The 17,922-nt window shown below is 41.6% G+C and overlaps 1 protein-coding gene across 3 annotated transcripts in view; it reads right to left on the bottom strand.

Annotated features, from left to right (window-relative positions):
* ARPC1A (actin related protein 2/3 complex subunit 1A) overlaps positions 1-3,962 on the bottom strand; it is a 31,640-nt gene extending 27,678 nt beyond the window's left edge. For 2 of the 3 annotated variants that reach the window (XM_053556494.1, XM_053556495.1), the window contains exon 1: positions 3,829-3,962. The gene's annotated coding sequence lies outside the window, so the exon portion shown is untranslated. Of the gene's footprint in view, positions 1-3,746 lie in introns of all 3 variants that reach the window. The other variant, XM_053556493.1, reaches the window with a different exon arrangement.
* Positions 3,963-17,922: the final 13,960 nt, after the last annotated feature.

Raw genomic sequence — 17,922 nt, 5'->3', positions numbered from 1 at the left:
CAAGCAGGAAATGGAGGGCCACCAGAAGGCTGTGAAGTGAATAACAAAAGTTTAGCTGACAAAGTAGAAATCAATTTCAATGGAAAGCATAAGAAACACCTCTGCTAACTGTTTGTTGTAAAGGAATGCAAAGGTTAAAAAAAAAAAGTGTGCCCTTAAATATTATTAAAAACATCTGCTACCTGGAACTGGCAGGGAAACTGGTATTTCACATTCTAAGAGCGATTATATTTAAGTCATTACTTTTTTCTTTCATGTGTCCTAGACAGCAAATTGCAACTCACAATTTTTTAAAAGCTCAGTAATAAGAAATTAAACATTTTTCTAAATGAACTTGAAACTGTTTGTCTGTAAAAAGAAAAAACTTGGCTCGGTGCCCAGAGCTCAGTGGTTAGGGTGCGGGCCACATACACGGGGGCTGGCGGGTTCAAACCCAGCCAGGGCCTTCTAAACAACAATGACAACAACAACAAAAAGCTGGGCGTTGTGGTGGATGCGTGTAGTCCCAGCTACTTGGGAGGCTAAGACAAGAGAATCACTTAAGCCCAAGAGTTTTGAAGTTGCTGTGAGCAGTGATGCAACAGAACTCAATGGAGGGCAATATAGTGAGACTGTCTCAAAAAAAAAAAAAAAAAGGGCGGCACCTATGGCTCAAGGAGTAGAAGCGCTGGTCCCATATGCCGGAGGTGGTGGGTTCAGGCCCACCCCCGGCCAAAGAAAAAAAAAAAAAAAAAAAAGAGAAAAACTAAGAGATGTTCACTGCATGCTTCTCTGATACCAGATGCTTGGCCTACATCCTTCCCTCACAAATTTTACTCACAGCTACTGAATATGTTGTCACAGATATCTCTTTATCTAAAAATTAGAAATTAAAAAATTAAAATTTTAGTTCACAGCCATATTTAATAAGCTAATTAACCAAAACAAAACTGGACTGCAAATCAATAATTTAATGTGAATATCTACGTGCAATAAAAGCACATATTTCACATACAGTGAAGTAAAGTTACAGAGAAACATTTTTTCATTCTTCAACTCAGTTTTATAAACAACGCAGCAAAGGCTTCAAAAGAGGTCAACATTTACACAATGGCATAATTACTTCTAAAATTGCATTTCTAATTTTGCTATATCATTCAAGTTCCATATCCGGACATACACTCAGACGTGTGGCTATTTTAAGTCTGTGGGCCTAGATAACATTCATGTTTGTCAAATTTATAATGCACCTAATAAACATAGCTTATATTTATCAAATTCAGTGAATGCAGAAGAAATTCTTAATAGTGTGAATTTTGTACTGAGGAAAAACCTATCCCAGGGTAGTATATATAATTTTTAAATTGTGGTTAATATTTAAGTGAAATCTGAAAATCTTAGTCCCAGTAGGGCTGAAGAGAACAAAAAGACGATGACATTACATTTAACAAGTTTGCACTGATAACGTTTCACTGTCTAGCACTGAGATAAAAATGACTTATGACATAGTATGATTCTAGAGACTCCGCATGTCATGTCTTTACCTATTTACATTTTCAAGTTTAGAGGACACTAAGTGGCAAGTACTTATGGGGTTGGTTCAAAAGCCTTGGTTCTGACTGGCCGCCTATAGCTCAAATGGCTAAGTACAGAGTCATTTTGATGCATAGTTAGCCATGCCTCAGAATTCTGACTCTGACACATAATAGCGATGAGACCCTGCCTAAGTTACTCAATATCTCTAAGTCTCTTTGTTAATTCTGTGAAGTGGGTATACCACTGACATCAATCAATTAGGCTGAGTGGAGGTGGATTAAATAAGATAACTTGTGAAAGCAAACAGTACAGCGCAGAGCCCAAAATAGATCTCAGTAAATTAGATCCCTTTCTTCCTTAGACCCAAGGCTTTTTTTTTTTTTTGAGACAGAGCCTCAAGCTGTCACCCTGGATGGTGCTGTGGTGTCACAGCTCACAGCAACCTCCAACTCCTGTGTTTAAGTGATTCTCTTGCCCCAGGGTCCCAAGTAGCTCGGACTACAGACACCTGCCACAATGCACAGCTATTTTTGGGTTGAGTTGTCGTTGTCGTTTGGCAGGCCCAGGCTGGATTTGAACCCACCAGCTCTGGTGTATGTGGCTGGCGCCTTAGCCACTTGAGCTACAGGTGACCAGTCAGAACCAAGGCTTTTGAACCAACCCCAGAAGTACTTGCCACTTAGTGTCCTCTAAACTTGAAAATGGTGACTTATGCTACAAATTCTTGGCCCTACTCCTCTGGAACTTAAAAGTATTCATACAAATGGGAATTTCTGTTCCCTGTTTATAGAGTCAGTTTTCAAAACTGTGATTCATCTGTTCTCTAACTGCTCTCATTACCCAACCCAGCAACATCAGGTACTCCAACAAGGTCACCACACCCAGTGTTCAGACAGGTTTCAATTCCAGGTGCCAGCCTCACCAGCACACCATTCTTTATGCAGAATTTGTTTCAGGATAAGATTAGATAACTAGATCAAAATACCACTACTCTTCCTTAGAAACATAAGTTTTAATTTTCCCAAATGATCCCCTCCTTTGTGATTAGATGAACCCCAGGTGTCAGAATACACTGTGGTAGGAAGCAGCTAAACAGTCCCCCGCTCCTTAATGGGCCAAAAACATTCTCTTGACAGCCTCCCCTTTGTTTTTACCTACCTGAAAACCCCAGAGCCTATGTGAAACCAAAGGTCAGATAAAAATTGAGAAAAATTACTAGGATAATTTGGGTAACTGAAGCAGTAACTAGAAAAAGGCAGAAGGTTCCAAAGCCGAAGTATGAGAACAGATGGCTTTATAATCAAAGATTCTAAGCTATAATTTATTAAGTTCCTAACATGTTCCCAGCAGTGTTGTAAATACCAGGATGGGTCAGAAACCTAAATAAATCTGGCACCATTCTGGTCCTCAAGTTTGACGGGGATCAGGGGTGGTAATAAGGGGAGTAGGGGCGAAAGGACGATAGATACGCATAGAATTCCCAGAAGCAGCAATAATAGCTAATATTTAGTTAAAAAAAAAAAAAAACTACTCTGGGCCAGGAACTATTGCAAGCAATTTATGCAAATTAAGTTCACTCGTTCACTTGAGTCTCAAAGATACCCCCCCACCCCCAAGAATCTTATTTTTGCAGATGAGGAAGCAGGGACAGAGAAGCAATCTTGCCAGGGTCCCCAACAGAGTAGTGGTGCCAGGATTAGCACTTTGGCAGTCCTACATGAAAGGTTCCACGAAGAAAACCGGAGCGCAGAGAGGGCAATTTTGACTTTGGAGCAGGCGGCAGTCATGGGGGGGAGGGGTATCTTGATGAAATCGGGAGGTTTTTCACGAAGGTCCCTCAATAAATAAAGGATTAAGGGCTGCCCTAGAAAGGAGGCAAACATTCCATGGGCACCTACTGTGTACGGGAACCTATCTAAAAGCTAAAAAAAGAGATAAAAGATCCCCTGTGACGTTCGATTAACACAGTTACACTGACTGTGATACATGCCCACAGCAGAGGTGCAAAAAGGGCTACAGGGGCACAGAGGGAGTTTAATTCTGGCATCGGAGGTAGCTCTCGAAAATCTAGAGAAAAGCCATCTTTCTGTAGGAATCCGAGGAGCTCGGAGGAAACCCACAAAAAACAGGGATCCCCGCCCCTCAGGAGGCCCGGGCAGGCAGATCGCGCTGGCCCCTCTCCCTCGCGGCCCCGCGGCCCCGCGGCCCCGCGGCCTAAGCCCCCGACTCACCGCCCCCGCAAGTCCAAGTACTGTGTGAGGCCGGGACAGTGGAGGCCACGAGGAGATAAACTCGTGTTTTGCTGCCCCTTACCTGGGATGGGGGAAGGTCGGTCGGGATCGGAGCGGAGAATTCGCGGACTCTGGTCAGTCGACGCGAACAGGCTCCGCAGACGCGGGCGGAGGACCGAGGCCCAGAAAAAGAGGCTGACAGATCCCGGAAACGGCCGGGGCGCCTGCGCAGCGCGGCTGCGTGGGCTGTCTGCGCACGCGCACAGTTCGGGAGCGCGAGCCGGGCACGGGCCGGGTGTAACCGAGGGGGTTGGAGTCCCAGAGGCTACCGTGGCTACTCAAAGGCGGCGGTCAGATAGCCAGCTTTGGGGCCTTGGCGGTTGCACAAGTGCTTTTGTGTGGAGTTGAGATGAGATTGGGACCTTTTCCGGGCTTCCGGACCTGATGAACGATTAGGTTTTTCTTTCTTCAGAGAACCTGGGCTAGAGCGAGTTGATCTTAGCGCTGCTGCTGCAGGAATCCTCTGCTTTCCTTAATGCTCCCTATCTAGAAAGACCTCCAGGAACCTTCTGGACCCTTCGTCGTTTAGTGTGCCCTGCTTCCAAATAGCACCACAAGAAAGAAGAGTTGAGGGAACTTATCTACTCCACCAGCACACGTGAAGATAGTGTGTTTGCTGTGCAAAGCACTCTTATAAGGTGCCCTGAACCCCACTTCTAACTAGGCAAGCATCTTTTGTTAGAATATTTGCTTGGTAGAGGAAGGACAACATGTATGAAAAACAAGGATTCCTCGTGTGTCTGCAACTTACACTAACCCGTCCTCAATTATATGGAGTTAGCACCCAGAGCCAAAGTACCAGCAGTGTTGCATTTGGATCTCACCTCTTTACAAAGTACACTTTCTTCTTTGGAGGAGTTTATGGATGGGAACATACGTAAAAATTAATACCAGACTCTTCATGATAAATGACAAATGTTAGCCCTGGGGTTGGGGGAGGAAAAGGACCTTTGCCATTTATCTCTGGTTCTGTCTTTTGAATCAGTATTTTGCAATGTAGCCTAACCAAAGCTTACCATTTGATGCCTTTCATTTCATATTTTATGAGTCACTCAACTAGACAGTAGTATCTTAGCCCCAAATGGGGATCTTTAAGTTAAGCCACTTTGGCTCAGTTCCCGTAGCACAATGGTTACGGCGCCGGCCCCATACACCGAGCATAGTGTGTTGAAATCCGGCCCCGGCCAACTAAACAACTGCAACAAAAAAATAGCCAAGTGTTGTGGTGGGCGCCTGTAGTCCCAGCTATTTGGGAGGCTGAGGCAAGAGAATCTCTTAAGCCCAAGAGCTGGAGGTTGCTGTGAGCTGTGATGCAACAGCAGTCTACCTAGGGTAACATAGTGAGACTCTGTCTCAAATTAAAAAGAAAAAAAATAAGTTAAGCCACCTTATTCTGTAACTGAGGAAACAAGTCCCAGAGTATTTTGAGACTTGAAAATTTTGATACAAGGCATGGTCAAGGCTTTCCTCCTGCTCTGGCCTTCTCTATTATTCCATCATAGCCTGGTATAACAGCCTTTGGTGTTCCAAGGAAGGTGGGTTATTCCTAATGTTTGTTTTTTAGACTTGTGTGATGAGACTGATGTAGTACCCAAAATGGGGGACTCTGGCTTTTTAAAAATTAGTACCAAGGGCGGTAGAACTTAGAGGTGGGAACTGGGAGGAAGAGAGGGGTTGACACCGCCATGGGATAGCTTTGTGTGTGGGAAGGTTCTTCTGAGATGTGAAAAAAGGAAACAGTCCAGGTACAGCGTGGGCAACTAGGCCATTTTTTCATTCGGGTGCAAGTGGGTTGAGTTCAAAAAGGAAGTCAGCATGAGGGACAAGGTGGGATGGGAATTTAAGGGTCTAGGTTTCTGGGTTGGTGCACTCATCTCTTTCTGGGCGGGACTTGTGTACTCAGCCCTGTTCTGTGGGCTTTTGCTCTTGGCTTTATTTTGTGGGCCCATGCGTTCAACACTATTGCGTTTGACCCTATCAGTGTGCTTTACTGATTGGATTTCAATTGGATTTGGTCAAAGATTCAAGTTGTCAAAAATTTGGTATTAAGTATTTTGTGCAGTGCTCAGAACAGTAGAGTAAGATCCCTCTGTCTTCAAGGAAATTTGAGACTAGGATAAGTCTAGTCAGTAAATTATTTATTTTACTTTAATTTCTTTGTAGACATGGGGTCTTGCTATGTTGTCCAAACTTGAGTGCAATGACTGTTCACAAATGCAGTCATTATGCACTACACCCTCAAATTCCAGAGCTCAAATGATCCTGCTGTAGCCTTCTGAGTATCCAGGACTATAGTTATGCACATCTTGTCCACATTATTTTATTTTATTTTATCTTATTTTATTTTTTAGGAGACAGAGTCTCACTTTATCACCCTCAGTAGAGTGCTGCATCATATGATCCTGCCTTAGCCTCCTGAGTATCCAGGACTACAGTTGCATGCACATTATTTTTTAGGAGACAGAGTCTCACTTTATCACCCTCAGTAGAGTGCTGCATCATAGCTCACAGCAATCTCAAACTCCTGGGCTCAAGTGATCATTGAGTAGCTGGGAGTAGCCTCAGGAGTAGCTGGGACTGCAGATGCCCACCACAATACTTGGCTATTTTTTAGAGATGGGGGTCTCACTCTTGCTCAGGCTGTTCTCAAACTCCTGAGCTCAAGCATTCACCCATGTTGGCCTCCCAGAGTGCTAGGATTACAGGTGTGAGCCACTGTGCCCAGCCACCAACATAATTTTAAATACGAAGAAATGTATAATGCTTTGAACCTGAAAACTCCTGGTCAATGTTGAATGAAAGTGCGAATGAATGAAAGAGTCTGAATTGTCAAAGGAGAACAGAGGCAACCTCTAGTTGATAATGGGAGGAGGGGCTTATATACAAGTGAGTAATATAACCATAGTTTAGAATGATTACATATTTGTAGAGGCCGAAGGATTTCCTGCTGTTCAGGAGAGCTTTGATTTAATAACTAGAATGTGGATTTGGAAAGTCTGAAGATTGCTTCTTGCTTGTGCCACCAGCTGAATCAGTGAACACTAAGCCCTTGTCTGCCCATAATGCCTGCCACCTACTCACCACAAAGACTGTTGGAAATATTACTGAGCCAATGCCTATAAAAGCTGTAAGTAAGGGCGGCACTTGTGGCTCAAAGGAGTAAGGCGCCGGCCCCATATGCTGGAGGTGGCTGGTTCAAACCCAGCCCCGGCCAAAATGGAAAAAAAAAAAAAAAGCTGTAAGTAAGCAGAAATGAAGATGTAAGTGCATATTCTGTGTTAGTACCTATTAATAATTCTCATGCTTTGGTATTATCCTATTGCTGGGTATGGTCCCAGTGGGGAAAGCTTGCTATGGAAAGGATTTTGTACAGTTCAGTACAGATGAACTGAAAAATGCTGTATTTTTCTACTCTAGGCTGCTCATCTAGTTCATTTTCATAGATAAGCCCAGTTTATGGCTGTCTATGGGCATAAGGTGGTCTCAAGTGGTATTTATGTATTTATTTAGTTTTAAATTTTTTTAAATTAAATAATAGCTGTGTACATTAATGCAATCATGGGGTCAAGTGGTATTTAAATAGTATGCTATTACAAATATTGTACTTATAAGACACAAGCATACTTAGGAATGCTATGTATTGTTTATCTAATTTGATAAGTGAAATCTGTAGTCCACTGGCCTGTAAGTTTCCTGGAGGCCAGGGCCACTTATTACACATTTTGTTTCTAGCACATTTTTCCATGTGCTAGAGTGTGAACATGAAGCTCAAAGGTCACACTCAAAGGAAATGCTCTTTGGAATATTTCAGATTTTTGGATTTAGATATTCAAATAATATGTATTATGCAAATATTCCCAAATCCAAAAAAGTCCCAGTTTTATAGACAAGTGATTCTCAACTTCTATTGGTGTATCTTTTTCCCCTTTCTAGTTCATTCATTTTTTTTTTTTTTGAGACAGAGTCTCACTTCGTTGCCCTCTGTAGAGTACTGTGGCATCACAGCTCACAGCAACCTCAAACTCTTGGAGTCAAGCAATTGATTCTCTTGCCTCAGCCTCCCAAGTAGCTGAGACTACAGGCACCTGCCACAATGCCCGGCTGTTATTTTTTAGAGATAGGGTCTTTCTCTTGCTCAGGCTGGTCTCAAATTTCTGAGCTCAGGCGATCCACCCACCTCTGCCCCCCAACTGCTAGGATTACAGGTGTGAGGCACCGCACCTGGCCTTGTAGTTTACTTTTTTATAATTTCTAGTTTTAGTATTATGGTAATTCTGACCTCATAAAATGGATTCAGAAGTAGTATTTTCAGTTTTCTGGAAAAGTTTATGTAAAATTTGTATTTTTTAAAAATTTCAAACATGGGAATCTTAAGTCCTATTGTTGATTTCTGTTTTACTTGTATAATTTCTATCTTAATTATTGATTTGTTTTTGCTTGTTTTCAGTTACTAAGAAAGTTGTGTCATTCACATGATTGTGGATTTGTCTATTTTTACTCTTATTCTATCAATTTTTCTTTATATATTTTGAGGCTGTAAGTGCCACTGGGTAATAGAATTATTATGTCTTCTGATGAATTGAACATTTTATCATTACCAAACATTCCTTAATAATAATGCTTTATGATTGGGCATCGTGGGTTATTCTTGTAATCCTAGCACTCTGGGAGGCTGAAGCAGGAGGATTGCTTGAGCTCAAGAATTTGACATCAGCCTGAGCAAGAGCGAGACTTTCTTTCTCTACTAAAAGTAGAAAAATTAACCAGGTATCATGATGTGCACCTGTAGTCTCAGCTACTCGAGAGGCTGAGACAAAAGGATTGTTTTGGCCCGGGAGTTTGAGGTTGCAGTGAGTTACAATGACACTACTGCACTCCACCCAGGAAAACAGAGTTAGACTGTCTTAAAAAAAAAAAAAAAGCTTTATATCTTAACATTGACCTTGAAAAACATGGGCTTGAATTGCCTGGCTCCACTTACATGCAGATTTTCTTCTTCCTCTGCTATGCCTGGGACAGCAAGACCAACTCCTCTTTCTCCTCCTCCTCAGCCTACTCAGTGTGAAGACATTGAAAATTAAGACTTTGATAATTAACTTCCACTTAATGAATAGTAAGTACATTTTCTCTCTTCATGATTTTTTTTTTTGAGACAGAGTCTCACTTAGTTTCCCTGGGATTGAGTGCAGTGACATTATAGCTCACAGCAGCCTCAAACTCTTGGGCTCAAGGGATCCTCTCGGCTCAGCCTCCAGAGTAGCTGGGAATATAGGCACACCAACCACAACACCCAGCTAGTTTTTCTTTTTTTTTTTAGTAGAGACAGGATCTTGCTTTGCTCAGGCTGATCTCGAACTCCTGAGCTCAGGTGATCCATCCACCTTTACCTCCCAGAGTGCCAGGTTATAGGCATGAGCCACTGCATCTGGCCTTCTTATGATTTTCTTTCTCTGTTCTTTCTTCTCTTTTTTTGAGACAGAGTCTCACTATGTCACCCTCTGTAGAAGTGCCATGGTGTCACAGCGACCTCAAACTCTTGGGCTTAAGCAATTGTTTTGCCTCAGCCTCCTGAGTAGCTGGTACTACAAGGCGCCTGCCACAATACCCGGCTATTTTTTCATTGCAGTTGTCGTTGTTTAGCAGGCCCTGGCTGGGCTGGAACTCGCCAGCCTCGTTGTATGTGGCTGATGCCGAAACCACTGAACTACAAGCACCGAGCCTGATTTTCTTTTCTTTTTTTTTTTGGAGACAGGGCCTCAAGCTGTCATCCTGGGAAGAGTGCCGTGGCATCACAGCTCATAGCAACCTCCAACTCCTGGGCTCAAGTGGTTCTGCCTCCACCTCCCAAGTAGCTGGGACTACAGGCACCCACCACAACGCCCAGCTAGTTTTTTGGTTGCAGCCATCGTTGTTGTTTGGCCAGCCCAGGCTGGATTCAAACCCGCCAGCTCAGGGGTATATGGCTGGTGCCTTAGTCACTCAGAGCCACAGGAGCCAAGCCTGATTTTCTTAATATTTTCTTTTCTATAGCTTACTTTAATCATACAACATGTAATACATTTAACATACAAAATGTGTGTTAATCAGTGTCATTGGTAAGGCTCCCAGTCAAGAGCTGGCTGTTAGTCATTAAGTTTTTGAGGAGTCAAAAGTTGTATGTGGAGTTTTGACTGCACTGGGAAGTTGTTACCTTAATTGTTCAAGAGCCAATTGTATACCTATACCAGATTTCTTTTGGTTAGTATTTGCCTAGTGTATCTTTTTCTCTCCTCCGCAACTTTTCTGTAACATTATGGTTTTAGATTGTTTCTTTTTCTCCCAAGTTTCCCATTTTTGAGGAGATTACAAGAGTCAGCACATCCGGAGTGCAATGGAGAGAGAAGCTTTGCCCCAGGAAAACCATCTTCATGATCATAATATCTCCCCTGCCAGATAGGTATCGAATTGTTTCTCATACAAACAGAGTTATGCTTTATTTTTATAGTATATTTGTCTTTTAACTGGAAAGTTATTAGTGAAATATTTATTTGAGTTTAATTTAGCCATCTTATTATATGCTTTCTTTTTGTTCAGCTTATTCTGTTTCTTTTTCTCTCCTTTCTTGCCTTCTTTTGGATTGATTAATTTTTATTATTCAGTCTTCAAAGAGTAATTCAAAGGTATGCTACCGTTGGCTCTTATTGACTCAGGAGAATTGATGGTACCCAACTCTTCTCAACTCCAAGTTCTGCAACATGGTAGCTGGAGATTGACTGTAATGGGAGTATGTACACCATAGAAAGCAGCAAAGGATACAAGCCAGGGCTTTTGTTATACAAGAGCTGGTTATTAAACAATTACTCAGCACATTAATGATTAGTACTTTCTCTTCCTGGATAATGCAAAGACTTTAGAATACCATAACTCTGTTATTATCCTTCTCCACGGTTATATGCTATTCTTGTCATACATTTTAATTTTATAGTACATACCATGCTTTTGCCATTTTCTAAAGTTCCTTTGGGATTATTTTTCTGATCAACATGTTGTTTTGACTAGTTCTCATTTATGTTCTTGTCTTATCATGCTTGTTTATAAGTGTTGTATCCATCAATTTATTTTAAAAATTACATAGCGGGCGGCGCCTGTGGCTCAGTCGGTAAGGCGCCGGCCCCATATACCGAGGGTGGCAGGTTCAAACCCCGCCCCGGCTGAACTGCAACCAAAAAATAGCTGGGCGTTGTGGCGGGCGCCTGTAGTCCCAGCTACTCGGGAGGCTGAGGCAAGAGAATCGCTTAAGCCCAGGAGTTGGAGGTTGCTGTGAGCTGTGTGAGGCCACGGCACTCTACTGAGGGCCATAAAGTGAGACTCTGTCTCTACAAAAAAAAAATAAAAAAAATTACATAGCAATAATATTTCAGTAGTTGCATAGCAATGATTTTATCTTTGCCCAAATAAGATTTTTATTTTCATTTTGCTAGTTTCCTAAGGGTGTTGATAATCTGAGATCACTTTAATTTAATTTTAGGGCTTGAGATTTTCTGGGTCGTCCAGATGACTAGAATGTAGGTTCCAATCTTTGGGAAGAATGTTTATCTTCAAATGCTTTATTCCTAGTATACCAGATCAAAGCACAGCTGTGATTAAACAAAACAAAAACTGTTCCCCTACTCACACTTCTGGCACAAAATATGTGGGTTTTTTCCCCCTACCTGTACCAACCAATTCTCCTCCAAGTCTCTGGTTACTAACTAGATGTCCTACAATTTAATTCAATTCTGACATTAACTATCCAGAGTTGGTGCAGAATCCCCTAAGGCAGCGGTTCTCAACCTGTGGGTCTTGACCCACAGGAACTGTATTAAAGGGTCATGGCATTAGGAAGGTTGAAAACCTGCCCTAAGGACTCAGTCCCACAAGACTGCTCTTCTCTTCAGATGCAAGTTGCAAGTTCATACTTACTGCCAGCTATAAATCAGGGGTTCCCATGACTCACTCCTTGGGTTCAATAATTTCTAGAACAGCTCACAGAACTCAGGAAAATAGTTTACTTACTATTAATGGTTTATTATAAAGGCAACAACTCAGGAATAGCCAAATGGATGGAGTACATAAGGCAAGGTATATGGGAAGGGGCATAGGGCTTCTGCCTCCTATCTGGCATGCCACCCTCCCAGCATCTCCATATGTTCACTATCCTAGAAGCTCTCCAAATCTTATCTTAAAAGTATTTATGGATGTCCTGTTACATAGGCATGATGGATTAAATCATTCACCATTGGCAATTTAAATAAATCTCCAACCCCTTTCCCCTCCTTACATGTTGGTGGGGGGTGGGACTGAATGTTCCAACCCTGTAATTATAGGATTAGTTCCTCTGGCAACAAGTTTCATTCTGGAGCCATGTAGGACCCTCATCCACCAGTCATCTCATTATAATGCAAAGACACTTTTACCACTGCAGAGATTCTTAACAGCTTCTGTGTCAGAAACTGGTAGCTAAGACCAAATATTCTAACAAAAGATGCTTGTATCATCCCTATCATGCAGGATATTAATAAGAGTTTTAGAAGCTCTGTGTCAGGAATGCAGGGTGAAAAGACCAAATATATATTCCTTATTATGTCATGAGTTGATCATTTTATGTGTTATCTTGGTTGGGCCACAGGGTGCCCAGATATTTGGTCAAACATTATTCTGGGTGGTTTCTGTGAGGGTTTTTTTTTTTTTTTTTTTTGCATGAGGATGACCTTTAAATCAATGAATTCAATAAAGTAGATTGCCTTCCCTAAGGTGGGGTGGGCAAGATTCAATCAGTTGAAGGCTTGACTAGAACAAAAGACTGATCCTCTGCCAAGTAAGAGAGAATTCTCCTGCCTGATGATCTTCAAACTGGAAAATCAACTTTTGTCTGGTTCTACAGAAGCTTCCAGCCTTCAGACTTGAAATAAGGTACTTACTCTGATTTTGGACTTGCTAGCCTTCATAATCACACGAGCCAATTCATTCTCTTCCCCCCACCTCCCTCTCTCTCTCTATATATATGTATATATTCTGTTTCTCTGGAAAACTCTGGCTAATGTAACAGGCATTTGCCAAGTCGATGCATCCTTGGAGGGCTCTGGACTCCTGAGAGGATGTCAGAAGTACTCCTTAGGGTCTCAAACACCTGTTCTGGAATTAGCAAGCAGTCCTGAGTGCTGGGCTCACTCTTTTATGTTCTCTTCTCTCTTAGAGAACATATTGGCCTGGTAAGTATTTACTACTTCATTAACTCTCTCTTATTTTTGATTACATATTTTATCCATTTTTCTAATTATTGTTTAGTGGGAGGGTTGTGTATTACTCTAGTCCTCCATTACGAGAATTATTCTACAAGTAACCATTTAAAAAATTACCCTATGGCCAGGCACGGTGGCTCAGACCTGTAATCCTGGTACTCTGGGAGGCTGAGGCAGAAGGGTTGCTGGAGATCAGGAGTTCAAAATCAGTCTGAGCAAAAGCAAGACCCCGTCTCTAATAAAAATAGAAAAATTAGCTGGGCATTGTGGTAGGCACCTGTAATCCCAACTACTCAGGAGGCTGCGGCAGGTGGATTGTTTGAACTGAGGAGTTAGAGGTTGCTGTGAGGAGTTGCCCATGGCACTCTGCCTGGGCAACAAAGTGAGACTCTGTCTTAAATTAAATAAATAAATAAATAAAAGCCTGTTTATCTATTTTAGTTTGCTAAATCCTATTGCATTAGTTATATACCTTTAACACATTATTATATTGTTTACTGCACATGTTTGTTGCAGGTTAGAGGGAATATTCTCATTCAATAGAGTGCATATCATCATGTACTGCTTGCAAACAATCACTATGGAGTTCATTTCATATTAAATGGATGATTCATGTTTAAATGTTTATATTATGCTGAACTGTTTGGAGGATAGTTTTATGGGTGTTTAAGAAGATTTTAGTAATACTTGGAGAAATTGATTGGAGTTACACTCTTATTTTGTCATTGCAAATAATATAATTCAGGCTCATTTGATCTGAGAATTGTTTTCAGGAATGAATTAAACTGTAATGACTGTACTTCTAATTGTGGCATATAGCATACCTTTGTTTTGTATGCTTATATCAAAATGTATGTGTAGCCTTCCTACTATATCATGCTTCTATTGAAGATGTTGGTAGAAGTTTAATAATCTCACACCTAGAGAGAAATAAACCAACACAGAGTGTCTCTAGGAACAAATTTAAAGTGGTAGAAAATTGCAAGCCTAATGGTTATTTTCATAAGACCACTGAATGAAATAGCTGGTTTGCTCATGAGCATAACGATTCTTGTTTGGTTTCTGTTCCTAGACCTGAACTTTAAATGCTGGTAAGCCTAAAATTCTGCCTCCCTCCACACACATCCTCATGGTGGTGTCCATTTTTTTGGGTTCTCTTCACCACATTGTCTCAGGCCACATGTTAAATACACAAAAGCTGATGAGAAAAAAAAAAAAAGTATAATTTTTGTGATATCCACCACCACCTAAGCAAAAAAGTCCTCACATAATCCCTCTGTGGGCTGGAGGCTATAGGTTGGTTACCTCTGCAAGTGATCTCACAGGCTTTTGGCTTCAACAGTAGGTTGCAAACCCTCAGATGATGTTTCACTTTGTTCGGACCCCTGATAATTCAAACTGCTGCTGAGATCCTCCACCTGGCATCTCATTAGGTCCTACTTCAATTCAATGTGTAAAAAGCCTGTTACTGCTCCTCTTCTCCCCACTTCAGATTCTACTCTCCTCTCTGCCTCTCAGTTCAAGGTTTCATCATCCACTACAGACTGATTACTGGCTGCCAGAGAGTTACCGAGTCACATCACATCTGCCTTCTAGTAGTTCTTTGTTTTCATAAAAACTTTCAGACAGACAGAAAAGATATGAGGATAATAACTATCAATATACATTTTTACTTAGATTTACCATGGTGTAAAAAGTTTGTCACATTTGCTTTTTATATGTGATATATTTATTTTTATATGTCAGCGTCATAGGAATAACAAAAAGTTATTATTATTTGTTGAATCATTTGTAAGTCACAGACCTCATGTCCCTTTACTTATCAGTACTTCAGTATGTACCTCTGAAGGACAAGAAACTTCTCTTATGGCTTGGTGCCCGTAGCACAGTGGTTATGGCATCAGCCACATACAGTGAGACTGGCAGGTTCAAACCCGGCCCTGGCCAGCTAAAACAACAATGACATCTGCAACAAAAAAATAGCCAGGAGTTGTGGCGGGCAACTGCAGTGCCAGCTACTTGGGAAGCTGAGGCAAGAGAATCGCTTAAGCCCAAGAGTTTGAGATTGCTGTGAGCTGTGATGCCACAGCACTCTACCGAGGACAACATAATCAGACTCTGTCTCAAAAAAAAAAAAAAGGAAAGAAAGAAACTTCTCTTTTTTTTTTTATTGTTGGGGATTCATTGAGGGTACAATAGAAACTTCTCTTAAATATTTAGAACCATGATACCGATTAAATTAAATTGAGGACATTTAATATTAATTCAATATTATTTACTATGATAGTTACTTACCAAACTTAATAATATAACAAATAGTTATAAGGTATTAATAGTTACATGTTTATATTCAAATTTTACTTTTTCCAGCAATGACCTTTCTAGCAGTGTTTTTCCCTCAGTCTTGGAGCCAATCTGAGATCATTTTGTTGCATTTAGTTGTTACGTTTCTTTGGTCTAATCTGGAATAGTTCCTCACCTCAGCCTGTTTTTTGTCTTTTTAGAGATAAAGTCTCACTGTGTTGCCCAGGCTGGAGTGCAGTGGCTATTCACAGGTGTAATCACATCACACTACAGCCTTGAACTCCCGATCTCCAGCAGCCTTTTTTTCTTTCTTTTTTTGACATTTGCGACCCTGGCAATCTTAAAGATCCTGCATCAATTGTTTTATAGAATGTTCCTTAGTTGAGTTGGACTCTTTAATCAAATGACCAAAGTTAACATCACACACAAAGCATATATTGTCATTGTGTATCTTCTGGTGTGATGCACTGGTTGAGACACAACTGCACTTATGCTTTGTTCCTGCCAAAAGCATATAATTGGATTGTGAGGAAACCACCAGCCAAATCTCTCTCACTCTGAGACTAAAGTTCACACTCCATGAAGTCATCAGGGTCTCTCATGATTTGTCACCTTTATCTTTCACCACGTCCTCTGTGTGGCAGACACTCTGGCTATCCACACAACACCTTTCCCCCATAGCTTCCTCACTTTTGTTCAGGTGGCTTTTAGGGAAGCTGGGCACTCCCCTGGCCCAGGAAACAAATCATAATTTGTCCATATCTAATGTGGCAACCCCATTCCCACTTGCCACTAATTGGTTTTGGGATGGACCCATTGCTGCCAATAGCACTCTCAAGGCTTAGTCTTCTGGGAGAAAAAAAATTGCTCCTTAATAAGGAGGTTCTAGAATAAAATTTATACTCTGATGAAAAAGATGGTAAGGAGCCTTTTTAGTGTCTTGAACATGACTGGGGGAAGATGTGATGTTTAACGCCATGACAGCTGTCTTGACAGGCCAAGGATGAAGTAGCATGGAATGGTGGATACCTGGCTCTTTCATACAGCACTCACTCTGAAACCATCTGCTGAGACAGGGCAGGGTGTGTGTGAAAGATCGTTAAATGTCTCTGCTGCTTATGCTACTGTTGGCTCTGTGTGCTGCTATCTGGAGCCAAGCACACTCTTAGTTGACACACCCTGCCTACCTCCTGCCACACGCCCACTTTCTATCCCCACATGCTTGCTTTCCCCTCAGTGCCTGACTCCTATTCATCCTTAGGGTGCAGCAGACATGACTTCCTCCAGACACCGCCTTTTACCTTTCAAGGCTGGGTTGGGCGCCTCTCTTAAAGCATCCCATATCTACTCCACTGTAGCCTTTTTTTCTTTTTTGTAGAGACAGAGTCTCACTTTATGGCCCTTGGTAGAGTGCCGTGGCCTCACATGGCTCACAGCAACCTCCAACTCCTGGGCTTAAGCAATTCTCTTTCTTGCCTCAGCCTCCCGAGTAGCTGGGACTACAGGCGCCCGCCACAACGCCCGGCTATTTTTTGGTTGCAGTTTGGCCGGGGCGGGGTTTGAACCCGTCACCCTCGGTATATGGGGCCAGCGCCTTACTGACTGAGCCACAGGCGCCACCCCACTGTAGCCTGTTTAATCACTAAACTCAGTTGTTATAATAGACTTCTCCCTTTCTCTTGCTCTTGTTACTTTATTGCTTCCCATATTTAAAGTTGTTTTTTTTTAATTAAATCATAGCTGTGTACATTAATTTGATCATGGGGCACCATACCCTGGTTTCATAGTTAAAGTTGGTTTTTAAAATATCTGCAGAAGAAAAAAAAAGAATATCTGCAGAAGAAAGTAGAAATATTGCTGCAGAGCCCCAGAACACAATTTTCATTAGACTAATCCAGGGCTCAGGAAGAAGTAGAAAGTATAGTCCCTTATAATAGCCAACAAATTCCATTCCGGCCTTCGATTCAACCATAACTCAAGGTTGGCCCTTTTACAACAAATCTCCAGCCAGAAGTGTTGGAAGTCCTGCAGATTGCTAAAAGAAACTTGGCAAGTGTCTAATTGCTGAGAAAGTGGAACCCATAACTTTGTGACTTTAGAATTTACAGATTAGAGCTATATAAGAGTATAGGTGAACACTAGAGCAAAAATAAGGGCAAAACTTAAGGAGATTTATTCTGGTTCAGTAATAAGTAATATTTTTTGACCATGATCTTCAAAGGGTTGCCTTTTTCCACTGCATGGTTCAAGTAGAAGCTGGATAGCTGCTTTTTCAGTATGGAAGGGAATGTGGAATGCTTTTTCAGTATGTGGAAGGGAATCCCCATCTGGCTAAGAGTTGGACTAGATGCCCTCTAAGTGTCTCTTCCAGACCTAAAATTATAATATAATTCTAAGATTCTGTGATTTGGTGGACTTTCCCTGGAAATTCACACACCCAGCAGTTAGAGACCCTGCCACCAGAGGGCAATGTTATCACATTTGGTTAAGTTGCTTGGGAGGAACCAAAGTTCCCTCCAGAGCTACCCTAGAAAGCACCAAGTTTAGAAGCA

This window comes from Nycticebus coucang, chromosome 12, assembly GCF_027406575.1.
Source record: "Nycticebus coucang isolate mNycCou1 chromosome 12, mNycCou1.pri, whole genome shotgun sequence".
NCBI classification, from domain to species: domain Eukaryota; kingdom Metazoa; phylum Chordata; class Mammalia; order Primates; family Lorisidae; genus Nycticebus; species Nycticebus coucang.
This window is presented reverse-complemented; position numbering and strand designations above follow the sequence as displayed.